The sequence below is a fragment of the Thunnus thynnus genome, chromosome 18, assembly GCF_963924715.1.
Source record: "Thunnus thynnus chromosome 18, fThuThy2.1, whole genome shotgun sequence".
Taxonomy (NCBI): Eukaryota; Metazoa; Chordata; class Actinopteri; order Scombriformes; family Scombridae; genus Thunnus; species Thunnus thynnus.
In genome coordinates, this window is record NC_089534.1 from 12443177 (window position 1) to 12460438 (window position 17262).

Here is a 17262-nt window from a genome sequence, read left to right on the forward strand (position 1 = left end):
GGTCCCATGAAAATGACCAAAAAATGCTACCATGCCTTGTTTTATTCTTAATATGCTCATGTCCATTTGTGGTAGAGACCTAAAATATTGGTACAAAATTAATAAAAGATTGTATTTGAAGAAAAAATAATGATTGATACCATATGGGTGCAGAAAATTGGTTTATAATACACTCAATATCACCCTCATTTTTTTAATTTTGCACTTTTTTCCTAATCTAGGGCCTTATAGAAAATCAAGGCATGCAATACAAACTTTTAATGGTTCAGTCATTCTGAGAACATGTTTGTTTTCAATTCTACAAAGTTTGGTGAGGGTAGGAATAATAGTGTTCAAGATATTAATGCCCAAACATAGCTTCCCAGATAAGGAGTTTTTGAGAGTATAAAAATTTAAAAATATTCAAAGGCCAAAATTACATAAAAACATTGGAACTGAACAAAAATACTTTACAGGCCTTAGTTTTGGGACCCAAACATTATATAGACAACTGAACAAAATCTGAGAGTGCTGCAACCGCTTTCCTGGATTCTGTCTGATTTGACACGGATTGACCTGAGATGGAGGCTGGACTGAGGGGCTGCATAATGGGCCAGTATAAGGAGTTTTTTGATCTGTGAATTGTGCAAAGCTACTCTAGTGGAGTCCCAGAATAAAAATAGAGCTCGAATTGAGCATAACAGGTCCCATTTAAAGACAAAAATAAGCATCAGAGAAGCTTATAAATAAATGCAAAAGGAAGAATTAGGTAATATCCCCAATAATATTTTAGCAGTTTTTCTTCAACCCGTTCCATCTTGCTTTCACTATCAGTAAAGACTGATTGAAAATGAAGCTGAGCATCACTATCAACCTCTATTAAAGATGTTTTAAATGAACACTAAATTAGATGACACCATCTAATTTCAAAAAGGTTGCTTGTACTGTCTATCCAGACAGCTACAGAATACTGTGATGGCAGTATGGCAATCCACATGTTTATCAGGGCTGTTGATATGAGTTTGTTTTTGAGTCATCTTTGTGGTCTGTTGTTGTGAGTTTGTTGTTTTTGAGTCATCTTAGTGGTCATACACTCCCCTAATGAAGCTTTAAGGGGTTTAGGTACTGCTAAAACCCTTTACTTGCTTCTGCTTCCTGCTTTCCTACAGTACACTTTGCTGCTTGCTCTCACCTCTGCTTGTGTTTTTCTGCTGATATTCTTGTTTTTCTTCTATGAGAAACTATGAGCAGTGGCTCCTGGATACTTATAAATCACTAGGACTGTAATGTAATTTAGATATAGTGGGCTATTGTCGTATTTCAATATTTTTATGACCTCCTCAGTACTACGTGAGCGTGGCTTACCAACAGCACAAGCCTGTACTGCAGTGACTGGAAACATGGTACTTAGCTGAAGCTAATTAGTAGCAAGATGCCCCCCTTCTCCATGGATGAATACCACAAACTTCTACAGAAGATTGCAGAGCTGGAAACCGAAATTCACTGGTTAGAAGTGAACGTGGAAGTGAATGGACTATGTGGGAACAACACCACATTACCATGGACTCAAAGCAGTGGACAAGATCATGCCAACACACGGCTAATTAGCACCAACAAGACTACCAAGAAACAGGAGGGCTGTGTACCGGGTAATAAATCTACTGGTGGTCCTCCCTGGAACTCTCTTGGAGCAAAACATAAGACTAAATAATTTCCCTGGGAAATGGAAGGACAAGTAACAGGCAGAGCCCAGCGCCCTGAGATTTCTGATGCAACTGGCTGGCTTGCATTATCATTCAGGCAGAGCACCTCTTCAGCCCCTGTTGAAGCCATGGACAGCTGCGAGCTAGCAACGAACCTCCTCAACAACCGAGTGTGCAACTGGAGAACAGATTTGCTCCACTGTTGCAGAACCCTGGATCTCCATTTGATGACCTGGATAACCTCTCATCTTCACACAGCAGGGTAAGGACTGAGAGTAAATCAGTAAAAGGCTGCATGGAAAGCTAACGACTGTGCCTCAAACACTTATTGTGGGTGACTTAGCTGTAAAAGATGTAAGAAGCATATGCAGTAACAACACCAAAATACTCTGTTTTCCCAAGGATATGGTCTCTGACATGACAGAAAGAATCCTGCTTATTGTGGCTGCACACCCAAGTGTGAAAAACATCCTCATGCACACAGGGGCTAATGATGTTGTGAAACAACAGTCTGAAGTACTGAAACGAAACTTTAGTGATCGGTTGAACACAGTCAGCTCTTTGAATGCTGAGGTGTTTATCAGTGTCCCTCTACCGCCAGTAAGAAGAATTGAGAGATTCAGCAGATTGTTGGCACTAACCACATGGCTTTCAACTGCATGTACCATCCATTCACTGCACTTTATTGACAATCTCAACTTTTTCTGTAAAATTGTTAATCTCTAACCTAGAGAGGGATCAAAACAAGAAGACATAACACAACATGGCAGAAACTCAGCCTCTGCCTGAAGAGAGCTTCAAACATGTGAGACGTCAGAGCCAAGAGGAGGAGTCTCCACCCCCCTCACCAACAAAGATGAAAGAGCTGGTCACTGCTGGGACCAAACTTACCCCCTGCCCTACTCCCATTTTCTCTCCCCTAAACCCCCCTCAGCATCCACCTCCACCACTGGCTTTATGTTCTCAGCCAGTTTTGAAACATTCGTCACAGTTACGGCGCTCTGTTTCCCCAGCCTGATAAAAGTACAGCACATCCAGTTATTTGTGTACAAAATACAGCAAGCTCTAACTGATATGTGCTGGGTCCAGGCTGCAAGGCTAATGGCACTCATGACTCTTCCCAGGAAAAGCCAGAGCCCAGTGTGCCGATAGCTTCCTCAATTCCCTTCTTGATAGGTAATAGAAAAAGAATGGTGAATCTGCTAAGAAGCACTGAATCGGTTCTGCAAATTTATCAAATTTAGCATCCATTCCTCGTCAGCCACAGCCTGTCCCAAAAAAGGCAGATAATGCTTTTAAAACACTAAATTTAGTGTTATTAAACGTCAGGTCTTTGTCAGGAAAAACATTTTTAATCAATGATTTTATCATTAAGCACAATCTTAATTTTATGTTTTTAACTGAGACTTGGTTAGACCAAGATAACAGTGGAGCTGTTCTTATCGAGTCAACCCCTCCCAACTTCAGTTTTATGAGTGAAGCTAGAGTGCATAAGAAAGGAGATGGAGCTGCCATTTTCTTTAATGATTCCCTCCAGTGCAAGCAGATGTCTTATGGAAAATTTGCTTCTTTTGAATATGTGGCTCTTCAGTTGAGTTCCTCTTCTCGAGCTACAGTATATTTCTAAATATCTACAAGGCAACTAAATGCTGTGCAACCTTTTTTAATGACCTTGCTGAACTGCAGTCTATAATCTGTATTGACTTTGACTGTGCAGTTACTGTTGGTGAATTTAACATCCATGTTGACAACTCCCAGGATAAAGGGACTCAAGAACTGTGTTTTGTTCTTGATAACTATGGACAGACTCAGCATGTGATGGAGCCCACACACAAAAAGGGGCACACTCTGGACTTAATTATCTTCAAGGGTCTGAACATTTCTAAGGTTGTGGTGACTGATGTTGCTCTCTCTCATCCTCCCTGTGTTTTCTTTGAGAGTACTATCTCCATGCACACAAATGTTCAAACAGAGGTAATCACAAAACAGTATATCACTGAAAACACCAGTGAAATATTTATTCAGACTTTCTATTCCACACCTGCCCTCTCTTGGGTCTCAGTCAATGAGTTTGTAGATGATTTCAATTCTAAAATTACAAATGTTATTGATGCAATTGCACCCACTAAGTTGAAGGTTATCTCTCGTAAGAAAAGATCTCCATGGAGAAAAGCCACGCTGCTCAGAATAGAGAAAAAGAGTGTCGAAAAGCTGAACACAAGTGGCAAAAAACAAATCTTCAGGTCCATTATGACATCTATAAAGAGAGACTTCAAATTTACAATTTGGAACTGAGAAATGCAAGGTGGTCCTGCTTCTCTGACATCATCGTCAAAAACAATAATAATGCATGTGCCTTGTTTGCTACTGTCAACAGGCTAACAAACCCTTCTGTGTCAATAGCCTGTGAACTTCTGTCCACCAGGGCCTGCAATGAATTTGCCTCCTTCTCCACTGACAAAATTCAGAAAATTAGACAAGCAGTCATTGCCTCCATATTAGTACAGGATATGTGTTGTCCCTGTGTCCACTTAAAATCAATTCTAATAGCATGACACAATTTAATCCTCTCAACCACAAAAACTTGGAGGACATTATACAACATCTGAAATCCTCCTCCTGCTGCCTTGATCCACAGGCCCTGAAAACTGCAGTCATCAAGTCACTCACTAATCTCTCACTAATGAACAATTATAGGCCCATCTCAAACCTCCTGTTTTTAAGTAAAATCATTGAAAAAGCTGTTTTTCAACAGCTGAACAATTTTATGGCACTAAACAACCGTTTTGATGTTTTCTAGTCAGGATGTTGACCACACCACTGCACTGAGACTGCTCTTGACATCCACTTTAACACAGACAATGGTAGAATTTCAGTATAAGTATTATTGGATCTCAGTGCTGCATTCGACAGTCAACCACTACATATTACCAGACCAACTGAAAAACTGGGTGGGACTTTCTGGCACAGTACTAAACTGGTTTGAACCCTACTTAAATGACAGGGACTACTTTGTGTCTATAGGTAATTACACATCTGAGTGGACATAAATGACCTGTGGAGTTCCCCAAGGCTCTATTCTGGGGCCTTTTCTGTTCAACATTTACAGGCTCTCACAAGCTCAGATTATGGAAAACAACAAAATATGTTACCATAATTATGCAGACGACACACAAATTTACATAACCATATCACCAGGGGAATATAATGCCATACAAGCACTGAATAAGTGCATTGAATAAATCAACTATTAAATGTTCCAGAATTTTCTTCTATTGAGACAAAGATAAACCTGAAGTAATTGTTTTTGGAGCCAAGGAAGAATGATTAAAAGTCAGCGTTCAGCTTCAGTCGATAATGTTAAAAACCACAAACCAAGCCAGAAATCTTGGTGTAGTCGTGGACTCACACCTTAATTTCAACAGCCACATTAAGACAATTACAAAGTCATCCTACTATCACCTGAAGAATATATCAAGGATTAAAGGACTTATGTCCCAGCAGGATTTGGAAAAACTTGTCCATGTATTTATCTTCAGTAGACTCGACTACTGTAACGGCTTTACACTGGCTGCCTGTCTGTTGAAGAACTGATTTTAAAATACGACTGTTGGTTTATAAAGCACTGAATGGTTTAGGGCCATAATACATTTCTGATCTTCTGCTACATTATGAACCATCCAGAGCTCTCAGATCATCTGGGACAGGTCTGCTTTCTGTCCCCAGAGTCAAAACTAAACATGGAGAAGCAGCATTCAGTTTTAATGCACCACATATCTGGAACAAACTCAAGAGAAGTGCAGGTCTGCTGCAACCCTCAGTTCTTTTAAATCAAGGCTGAAGACTATTCTGTTTGCTGCTGCCTTTTTTAAATCAAGTTTTAGGCTTTTGATTAATATCTTACACTGACTGTAACTTTAACTCTTCTATTTTATCTGTCTTATTCTGTTTTATCTTATTTTTATTTCCAATTTAACACATTGTGATTGTATTTAAATGTCTTTTTATATAGCCTTGTGTTGCTTTTACATTCTGTCTTGATGCCTTTTATGTTTTATGTAAAGCACTTTGAATTGGCTTGTTGTTGAAATGTGCTATACAAATAAATGTGCCTTGTGTTGCCTTGCCTTACCTTGCCAGTTGATCATTTAGGGTTCATTCAAGAAAACTGAACAGTGAAATTGTGAGACAAACACACAAAAACAACCTTATATAAACTTTAAACCACTCATTTTGACAAAACGCCAATAGAGGATATCTTGTACTACATGCAAGTCTGCACTGTCCTGTTACAGCATGTCTACAATGACATCCACTCAAAGTCAACAGGTTTTCTAATGAATGTACATATTGGTTGATGTGTCCATGCTGCCTCTTTGTTTACAGGTCCAAGAAGGACCTGTAAACACAAAGACAATGCGGAAAGCTTTTAGTTCAATGTGCAGTTGTTGCTTGTTACTCCAAAAGCACATGTAATAATATTATGTTTCTCAGAACACCAAATACAGTTATTTAAGACTGATATTCACATCTAATCAGATGAAGGGATTAACCATGGTTGCTACTATCTGGTTCAGGCTCCTTGACCAGCCAACAGGGGTCACTAATGCAGTGATCTGATCTGGTTTCACATGGTTTTATGGTGCATGTTAAAGGATTTGGCTGGCAATTTTCTATGTTATTCTTATTGTCAGCAAATCTCATGTGCAGAGCCAAACCAACAATGAACTCATCCTACTTACAAGTATTGTGTGTGTACTCAAAGCCTCATATAGCTTATTCTTCTGTGCCACAGAGCTCTGCCATTGTCCAAAAACTATTAAAATAACATCATGAGCCACACCGGTGGGGGTGATGATTTTTAGTCTTTGGAGTCGTTTCTAAAAAAGTTATCATAGCCACAGTCTTCAGTGACGCAGGAACATGTCACATAGCGCATCGGTGTGGCTCATTGACGTGTCTTTAATAGTTTTTTGGACAACAATGGAGCGAAAGTTATCTGGTATAATACTCTGGTCTAAATGTCAGGACTGGATGCCACCAGGAACGCCAGTCACCCAACCACTCCTAGTGTTAACCGTTGATAAAACTAGGCATAGTTAGCAACAAGCAAAAAGCAGTGGAAACGTAAGCTGGAATGTTAAGAGAAATAGCCAGCACGTAAGTACAATATTACTTTAAAGATTATGTCATTACCTTTGGTGAAATTCCAAGTGCACGAGGCATGTTTGGCATACAGCAGATTGAAATTGTAGCAGCTTTCAAAGAATGCAGCCAAACGACTTATGAGGTCCTGAAGTCCCACGAACACTTGACCTTAAATGGACGTCATTCATGCTCTCAGTTTCATTATGTCCCCTGAAACAAAACAGGATGTACCCATCATGTTTTACTGTGCAAAGTTTGGCAATGTGAGGTATATATTAAATATCGATATTACCTTGGTTAATAAAGTGAAGGGTGTCTGGTATTGCAGTACATTCGACATCAGTGGCTGTAGCATAAGCCTGCAAAATAAAACTGAACTGTAACATTCTGCACATGCAGTAGCATGTATATTGGAATATACAGTACCTTGTAGCTTTGCCTAAATAACACCAAGTTATTGGTGAAGCAAAAGTACCAAAAAATACTGAGCCAGTTAAAAATGAACTATCATGTGCATTTACAGAACTTGAACACATGGGATCTCTACCAGACAACTCCAGTTAATAGTTTTATTTCACCAACAGTCAAGCATGGTAACTGAATAGATTACTTCACCACCAGTCTGGTCACTACTGTTGTAAGATGACTTTAACGTACATAATACCGTCACAATAACTGATAAAAAAAACCCCAATAACTACAAACCTGACCAGCCACAAGTCATTCTCAGTGACTAACTAATGCATTTGCAAACCAAACATGGCTGCAGTTTGGTGAAACCTTATGTGGCGGAAAACTACTGGCGCACAGCACATTTAACAGTGGGATTTTCTACACTACAGGCCGGGAGGTTTTTACAGAAATATCTTTCACAGAGAGCTCGTTCTGCACACATTTTCAGGTAATGAAGATGTCCAGCGGTTGCGCCATAGCATTGGAAACACATACACACAGCAGAAAAAGCCCTAGCGCTAACATAGCTAAACTGAATCTCTGCCGCTATCCTAAATCATCACATGGTTATTCCACTGGTCAGTAAAAACGTTAACATGTCAACGTTAAATTTTCTGCTTACCATAAGCCAGCACTCTCTCACTTTAATTTCCACAGTTTCCAGCACTGTAGTAACGCTGTGAGGGAAACAGCAAGACAGGAGCGCCATTAGCGTTGACAAAAGCTAGCTAACAGATGTTGTTTAAAACGTTCAATGAGGCTCCGAAAACTATCTGACCAGCAAGCTAATGTTTCCAAGGTAACTACAAGCCATAATAAAGTTGGGTTAACGTTGCAGGTAACATTAGTTATGAGCCTGTTTAAACGTTAGCGCGCTCAAACTTACTGGGTGGGATAGTTAGCATAGTAACTCTTAACTCCAGCTTAAAAAACACACATGATACACAGCTAATGGTATTTAAGTTATAAGATAAAATATTATACCTTACCCACCATATCCGAACCAAAATCCCAACTGACATGTCAATCCCACAATGCTGTGCAATCAAGTTCAAATTCAAACTTCACTTATGTCCTGTGTAACGTTCACGCCTGCATTGATTTCACTCACAGAGTACAGTATTGTGAAATATCACAGTTAAAGCTTGTAAAGTGATAATAGTGTAATATATTGTTAAATCTTGTGAAATCCTGGAAATAATCTATACTACTATAATACTACTACTATAATAAATACATGAGAACCCAAATTTAGAAACAACATACTGCGACACTCTATGCTTAATATTTGTGCACATACATTAGAGTGTCTCACAAACATGGTGCTCATGAAAAATAGCTTCAGAGATACGGTGGATACGGAAGACAAAAGCATAGACTGCAGCACTGAGAATGTGTCTTACTGCATGATTTATAGGTCTTTGGCTGTTTTATGCAGCCTTATGATGTATGTGTGCACTTACCAGAGAGGAGGTATGTAGTGTTGGCTAGGAATTGAGGATCGAAGTGAATGATGTTTCAGTCATGCATTTTTCAAAGGTTTTGGAGGTGCTTGGTGGTTTGCCGTTGCCTGGAAAGAATATCAACAGCAGCGTTGGAGATGCAAGAAGGAAAACAGCAGAGGAGCACACTCTTCCTGGAATTGTAGAAAGTTTAAATCTGCTGCTGTTGATATTTCTTGCAGTGTGAAGCACTTATTGCAAAAATTTTAATCCATAACATCATTCATCCACTATTTGACTAATGTAATACCTTATCTTCTAGAATGATAGTTGGCATTCAAGTGTTGTTCACTGAATATTAATGATGCGAAGCCTGTGTGCTAGTTCAGGCAGAAAACTCAGCTGATGCTTTAGCTGAGCTTATATATTGTCAACACCTATTGGGCAGGCTATTTAGGCTGTCAGAGTCACTATTCATTATGTGCAGCTGCTTTCCCTGCTGCTGCTACAGTATCTATGCATGTCCTGATTTACTTATTACTACCATCATGTCTCTTAAAGCCTCTGAAATGAAATGTAATGTACTGTAATGCCCACCGGACAGGCAGGATAAAACTGGAGGGGGAAAGTGAAATAGCAGCTCTTGCCCGCCTCTCATCACCACCACTGACATGCCCTTGAGCAAGGCGCTTAACCCCCAAGAGCTTCTATAGAGCCGCTCAGTGGCCAGCAGATCCAACTGTGGTTGTAAAGGATTCTGGGGATGTGTTTTTCTTCTTGTTCCTATAGTTGGATATTTGCGCTTCACTGTGCAGAATGATGTACGTATGTGCAAAGTTTGAAACTTGAAGGCTGTTTGCACATTCATCTGCTGAAAGTAGAAAGTTTCTCTATGTGAGTTTGAGGTGTGTACCTACAAGCATAATTTGTGACATTTCAACTAATTTGGAGAAATTAAATATATTTGCATATCCATCTGGATTTTTCAATGAAGGAGAAGGAATAGATGTAATTTTTTAAGAATTTCTAACTAGAATTGAACTTTTGGTGGAAAAACCATATCAGACAAATAATTATTCAAAGCAGAGATTTTTTATATATCTTAAAACATATGTGAAGGGGATCTTTAAGTTTTAGTTTTTTAGAAGTTTCTCCATGACGATATGGATTCTGCTATTTAAACTTAAAGGTGAGGTAGGCAGTTTATTTTTGGTGTCATTGGGCAAAAATTCCATAATAACCTTTCAGCATATTTTAATTCAAGTGGTCTGAGAGAACACTAGACTTCTGCACCTCCTCTTGGCTCTGTTTTCAGGCTTTAGAAAAATCTGACAGCAGATTTAAGCCAGTCGGGTCATTTTGGAGAGTGGGCGTTCCTATTGGCTGTTCTACAAACCCAGATGCGCGTACACATGGCTTCAGATGGCAAAATCCTGATTCAATGGCTGCTAAGCTTCCCTTTCTCCTCCTGGACAAGTAAGCTGCTAACTTAATTTTCTTGTTGCACAGCGGAAACTTCCTGAAACTTTTCAGTAGGCTCGTGCAGGGCTGTGTGCAGTTACACTAGCAGCGTGTTTATGGCAGCAGCAGGCTAAGCTAAGCTACGTCACTTTCTTTTTATTTCCAGTAATGAGAATCAATCAGTCACATCTATGCAAGTAAACTCAGTCACAAGCCCGGCGGTCTGCTGTCACTGTCAAGTATTAGAGCAGAATTGATTCACAATAGGTGAGTTATATTTTTCCATGTCCACCAGCTGAATGTGTTTTAGTATCCACAAATTAGGCGCTTTTCCCCCAGGACTTTGGTTGTCTGTCAACGGTTTGTGCGGCTTGTGTCACTCCCTTGAATTTACACAATGATCTAGCCACAGTGAGGAGGGCTAAGTTTTATTCCTTATCAGAAATGTTTTAAAATAGTAAATATCAGTTTTATGAGAGAAAACTCCCACCTCTGGTAAAGGTGCACAGCCGCTTCCCAAGCTCATGCAGGGCTGTGTGCCGTGCAGTGGGAGAGACAGACCCAACCTGAGCTGCACGGCCGCCTGCAGCTCAAAAACCTCTGTAAAAATGATATATACATATGCAACATGGACACGCTGCTAGCAACAGAGAACACACAGATTGAAAGTAAAAAGAGAACAGCCGTTTTATTGAAAGGTATGTGGTGTTTGGAATAGCAAATGATAGCATGTCTGTGCAATTTAATAATTTCCTCGCTTAATTCCCTACTGTATGTTTACAAACTGTGCACATAATATAAGCTGTGAAAAGTGTCATACAAACCTGTTAATTGATGTTTGCTATACAGTTGTGCTATCTCTAATGTAGACGTGATGTCAGCCCTTGTATTGACATATTGCATCTTAGTATATTCAATATAATGAGTTTCAGCATATGCTCTAAACTACACTGTGTGTCTACTAACTGCAGAGATGAAGACATCCTGTCAGGAATTGAAGAATTGGCAGAAGATGTTCTACTGCAGCAACTTGGAACAAGGTTGGTTTGGTTCAAGTCTAGTACTATTGATTTTTTATTATTTATTGGTATTGACTCTCACATTACTTTTTGAACTGTCTTTCTTATTTTGCCCAAAATGTCTGTGTGATTTCAGTCATTGTGTTTTTCACCATGTCACCTGCCGCCACAGACTGCTGCATGAGAGCCCAAAGCAACATCTGGACTGAGCAAGACTGCACACAGGACCCAGATCTGTGGCTGAGGGGAGGTGGAAAAGTTTTTGCAGATTTTAAATAGTTCTGCATTTTTAGTAATAAAAGTGTGTGTTCACAATCACATGGTTCACTTTGGACATATCAGGTGAAGATATAAGAAATTATTTTATCCTTTATCTATGTTTTATAATTTGCCATTTGTACTATATGTAGATCAACTGCAGAACTGGAATCATTTCACAACCACATCTTGATGTACGCTGAGGCCTGGATTACAACCATCATGGGATAGCATTTTGCTGTATGTTAAACCCAATTACCTTACTGAACCACTGACTCACATGTATTTATATTTGCAATTACAAATACAACTACTACAAATCTTTTTCTTCAGGTAAGTCTGGAACAAAAAGTCCGGGAGATGGAGTTTATATGCTGTTGCATTTCCAAAGGACTACAGGTACTTGCCAGACCTGCAGAGTGCCATCGTGAGAAGACAGCTGGCTGATGACGAGGGGATTCCCAGAAAGAGAGCGGTGCATCCCTCAGACTCACGACAGCTCAGAGTTTCAGCCCTGACCACAGAGCAGCTCCTGGAGCATCAAGTCAGCAGGAGACTTGGAACAGGTAAACTGACATACTTTACTGGAGCAACACACCTTAACAAAACAGCAGGGCACCTAAACCAGACTCTGAATAAAAGATTGCCTTACTGCAGAAAATATGAATCTAAGACTCTGTTTCTTGTTTGACTACACTGCAAACTATTCTTTGACAATATTTCTGTAAAAAATAATAACCACGTGATAATCACCAGCAGTCGACCAGAACAGTAGCCTTCCAATCAACCTGGCAAATGAAAAGAAAAGATCACCTTTATAGCAGATGAACACTACTTTAAGAGTATATGTTATTAAAGTTTGACATTTTAGTAGTCATTGTTGTGGTTGGTAATTCTTCCAAGTAGAGAGCTAACATTTAGATGTAATCATCTCTATAATAAGTGTAATTAAATATGAAGTTTTATAGCATATTGTCTGCCATGCTTTTGGATATATATATATATATATATATATATATATATATATACACATACATACATATACATATATTTAGCTTTGGTAATGTTATGACACATTGTTATAAGTTTTAAGCAGTACATTGTGATACAAACCAATTCAATGCAAAACAGTTTTTATAGCTTCAAGACTGCAGCTCTGGCTGACCCTGTGAGAGCTCATGATTCAGCTCTGGGTTATTTAAGTGCTGTAATGATGTATCACACTGCAGTGCCTTTTTCCAATGGTGCCAGGAAAAAAAACAAGGTACAATATGTGTTGTTTTTAGCCAAAACAATTATTATGAAACATTATATAACTGTTTAAACAAATTAGGACATCACAAAGACGGATGCAATCTTTTATTACAATGTAATGCAAAACAAAGTGATTTGTGAGTCAAAATTACAAATTTGGGATAAGTAAAGATAAATCCAAAGGCAAATGTTTACAATGTTATGTCCATTATGAAACTGCATGTGTCTGTTGTCATGTCCCTGCACTTCTGGCAGATACACCACTGGGGGTTGTGCTGGGATGGTATGTAGATTAGGTGCTTGTTTGTCTCCATCTCTATTGGAGAGGATGTCAAAAATGAGGCTGGGGTCCAGGATCAGGCAGGGCTGCAGGACTTGGCAACAGCAGGCCAGGTTTTCAATGATGGCAAAGTATGAAAATACAACTCTATAAGGTGACTTTCTCCTGAAAAGCAAATTAGTCTGCCAGATATCTTCTTGTAAATGACAGCCGAATTACTTGAATAAACAATACAAATAGTAACTGCCATAAATGAGTTTAGTTGCCAGTGTATCATCTCCACCTTGCTAAAAGTAATGCAGTCTAATACAACAGTCCTGCAGTAAATCCTCACTCCATGAAGGTTATAATGTTCAGTTTTTGTTGAAACTGTTTTCAGAGAGGCATTAAATCAACTGTATGGTCATTTTGGAGGCTGTAGTTTGTGGTACTGCTGAACTATATTTCATTATACAGAGAGGTGTTTTCTGTTATTTTGCCAAACCTCATTGATATAATGGGGTGGACACAAGATTAGAAATCCCAGCCAGTATAGTACAATACTTTATAACAGTAGCAAAATCTGGAGCCTCCACATTGATCATAGATTTGAAAAAACACTGAAAAAGTTTAAATAAAACTGAATATTAACAGCTTCATAAATGGAGGATTTGTTTACAGGACTTTCGTTTGTGCACAACGTCTTAATCATGAAAATTGAGTTAGTACAATTTACACAAAAAGAATATTTTTAGTCAAAAAGTAATGTAGATGGTATCTGGCTAAATTAGCTGTTTGAGTCATGATCGTCCCGTAAACTGATGTGATTAGTTACACTACATAAGAACCTGCTGAAAGTTAACGGGACTGTCGTGACTCCAGGCGGCTCGCTGTCTCTGGCTATCTCGTATTGAATTTCACGAACGCTCGCAACTATGAGAAAAACAGACTGAAAATGACTCTGCACACTGATCTTGCGGTTTGTTAACAAGGTATCATCTCTGGTTACACGAAGCGATCAGGCTGATGTGTTGTCTAGTAACACAACATAATCTTTACATTATTTACACACCTACGTTCCTCTTGATAAGGGGTTTCGTTGCAAGTGAATGACATCACTGCTTCCGCTACTCCTGTCTATTATTCAGCCTTTACTTCCCACCTGACTACTGATATGAATAGATTCATTCTCACAATTATGTTTCAAGGTCTTTTTGAGGCATTTTGAAAAATGGATGAGATGCTGACGTGCTGCTGGTTGTCACCTTGATGTCAAGCGCATGCACTCAGCTTGCGAGATGCTGTCGTTACACACAGCGGCTGGGTGCATTAAATAGCACTACATAGTTCTGTATGCTCTCCTCCACTCCTGCGGCTTTTGGTTGTTTTCTGATGTTTGCAAATGACTTGCTGCCGACTAAAGGAAAAAGAGCTAAGTCTATTTGACCTGAGTGCTCCAGTTTATTTCCTAATGCCTGTTTTAATCAGTGGGTAGCTTGTTCTCCACCGTTAATCACGACAATTAGTTTCAAGCCAAAATCCTGACTGCTCACAAACAAATGGACTGTACAGTATGTGTTGGGCTAAATCTTAAATATGATGTGGCTTTTGCTGTGCTGCTTGCTTCTGCATATTGTGTGAACTTCATGCACTCACATTAAGGATATTGGCTTGATATTTATAGCACAGCATGTAAGTTTTAGGCATCCTTGATGGGCAGTGGTGGAACATTACAATATACTCAAACTGCAATAAGCACCTGCAGCTCTGCATCTACTGTAATCACTTCACTTTGCGCTACATCTTCATTCGTCATTACTCTCTTACAACATTTAAAACAGATTCACCAACACAAAAGCCCTGAAAATGTCCAAATCTAGATAGAGATTAATTTTTGGCAAACAATACTCATAATCTTGTGGGGCATCACAGAGAGCACAGCCGAACGACAACAGAGGTCTGCAGTACAAAAGAATAAGCTGCGTACTGTATATCAGGCTTTGGCTACACAGAATAAATTAATTGTTGGATTTGGTCTTTTCATAGGATCACCAGCCTTATAGGGGATAAATTTCATTTCAATGTATGTGAGCACTGAGAAACGACAATAAAGAAATCTTAATCTTATCCTTTAATAATATAAAGGAATGTCAAAACATGAGAAATGTAATTTTCATGTGAAATAAAGGCAAAACTACACATGGCGCATCATGATAAGCTCCAAATTATTTTGGCTCCACTGCTACAACTGCAGGGATTTGAACAGTGTTTATATTCATAACACATGTTGTATCAGTCTGTGCAAACTGAGACTTAAATTCAGCACATTTTTTTTTATTTTTATTTTTTAAAGGAGGCCATTGCCTTCAACGAGATGTTCTGCACTGTGCCAGTCTTGGCCTTGGCGTGTGTGTGTGTGTGTGAATGTTAAATGCTGATGTTTAATTAATATTCATTTCCAGTGTAGAAAGAAATGTCACTTGTTAAATATAATAAAGGCTTATCTTATAAGTCACTTGGAATTAAAAACAATTGTGAATTAAAAATAAATAAATAAACATGTTTTGTTTTTTTCAGCTTTACCACCGCGGCCTTTTGTACCTGCAGAGCTAAACAGTTTTCAGTGTTTTATGTGGTGAGCATGTGTCATAACAGGAAATTGCCACATTGCTTGACAATAATGAGAACGAGCGTCAGAAACACTGTTGACTAATTCGCATAAAATACTATGGAGTTGTAAAGTGGAAGGATTCATTCTTCATTTTCATCCCACAGACAATGCTGCGTGACTCACAGTTGGAGCACTTCTAAGACTTGTATGGGCACGAAACTCTCCCGGTTAAATCATCAGTACAAAAGATGAACAGCTGCATTAAAGGAAATCTGGTTCTTTGATTTAAAAAAAAAAAAAAGCTGAAAGTACAGGCTTGCATACCTAAAAACTTCAGAATTAATTACATGTCCCAAGGTGAAATTGGCAAAAAAAACCAAAACAAAACAAAACACTGTGCTTAAAATTCTTAAAATTCACATGTAAAGCTAAAAATGATGGTGTTTTGAAAACTGATTTTACAATTGACACCATAAATCAATTCATTTTTAATTTCTGTGTCACTTTTGAGTGAATTCAGCAACTATGGCGCAGCGTTTTGAATTCATTACGGCTTTGATTTGCACCTCCGACTGGTTCAAGGATATAACTGTCCACCATGCCAAAATGACAGACAAAATGGTAATAACATAAACCTACTGTGTTTTTATGTTAAGTAATCTTTAGGATAGCATTTTAAGAAAAGTTTAAAAAAGACATACAGAATGGGGTAAACAGATAATAGTTATGCTAATGGTTAACCTGAAAAAAGGCAGTGCAATAATCTTGGAGTGATGAAGGTAAGCAAAACAAATGGTACAATACCTTGTGCACTAATATGGTTTGGTGTTGTTTCATCACACACGGTGCATTTTTTTGATGAATAATAAAGGTTGTATGTCACACCTCATGTTCATAAACCATATGTTGTTTGATATGTATGTACAGAGCCACGTATGCAAATATATAAATGTCACACATCTATGAGTGATAATTATGTTTAGCAGATGTAGGAGCATACATGTGCTGTTAAGAGAGTGAAGCGTGTTCAGAGGCACGAAATCAAAATGAGAACTCAGCAATGGTACTGAATGATAGACTGTCGCTCTGTGTAGAACGGCTGGAGGTTGGATCAGCTCCATTAAATATTTTTGTCAGTAGAGCTGATAAAGATTCTAGTTGCCACTGCTGAGTACTGAGTTGTGTCTACAAATCAGTCAGGAGTGTGGTGTCTTCTCTGTGAGGCTGACAGTGAATTCACTCACATCACTCACTCTGTAGTAGAGGGGATTCAGCTGTTACACAGGGTTTCCTTTTATGACTGAACATGATGTGGTCGATGTGTTTATTTATTCATTTAGCATAAACCTCCCTGCCATGTGAAAAAGGGAATATGTCTCTGAAGTTACTTAAAATCTGTTGCAAACACTGTAATCAAGGTCACTCATATGTAGGTTCAACAACTAATTAATTTATCATTACATATTACTCATTTAAAAAGCAGTCATATTAATTTACAGTTACTGAACAGCCAAAGTAATAAGTCAGCACAGCCACCACAAAGATGCCTGTAATGAGGGTCCTCATCATTACTAGTATTTTGTAGCATAATATGCATACACTACTGGTGAAAATAAAGCACAAATTTGAAGGATTTAATGTTTTTTATTTAGATTGTTGCATATTTTAATGATGT

The 17262-nt window shown here is 38.6% G+C and overlaps 2 long non-coding RNA genes across 5 annotated transcripts in view; one reads left to right on the forward strand and one right to left on the reverse strand.

Moving 5' to 3' along the window:
* Positions 1-10047, reverse strand: part of LOC137169500 (uncharacterized) — a 42930-nt gene extending 32883 nt beyond the window's left edge. The window contains exons 1-4 of one of the 4 annotated variants that reach the window (XR_010924473.1): positions 8747-10047; positions 7906-7960; positions 7123-7189; positions 6879-7040 (exon numbers count right to left, since the gene is read on the reverse strand). This is a non-coding gene — a long non-coding RNA (uncharacterized lncRNA). The other 3 variants (XR_010924474.1, XR_010924475.1, XR_010924472.1) reach the window with 3 other exon arrangements.
* On the forward strand, positions 7257-12439 carry LOC137169501 (uncharacterized). Its single transcript, XR_010924476.1, has 6 exons — positions 7257-7731; positions 10041-10201; positions 11158-11226; positions 11342-11506; positions 11616-11703; positions 11797-12439. It is a non-coding gene; the product is annotated as an uncharacterized lncRNA (long non-coding RNA).
* Positions 12440-17262: the final 4823 nt, after the last annotated feature.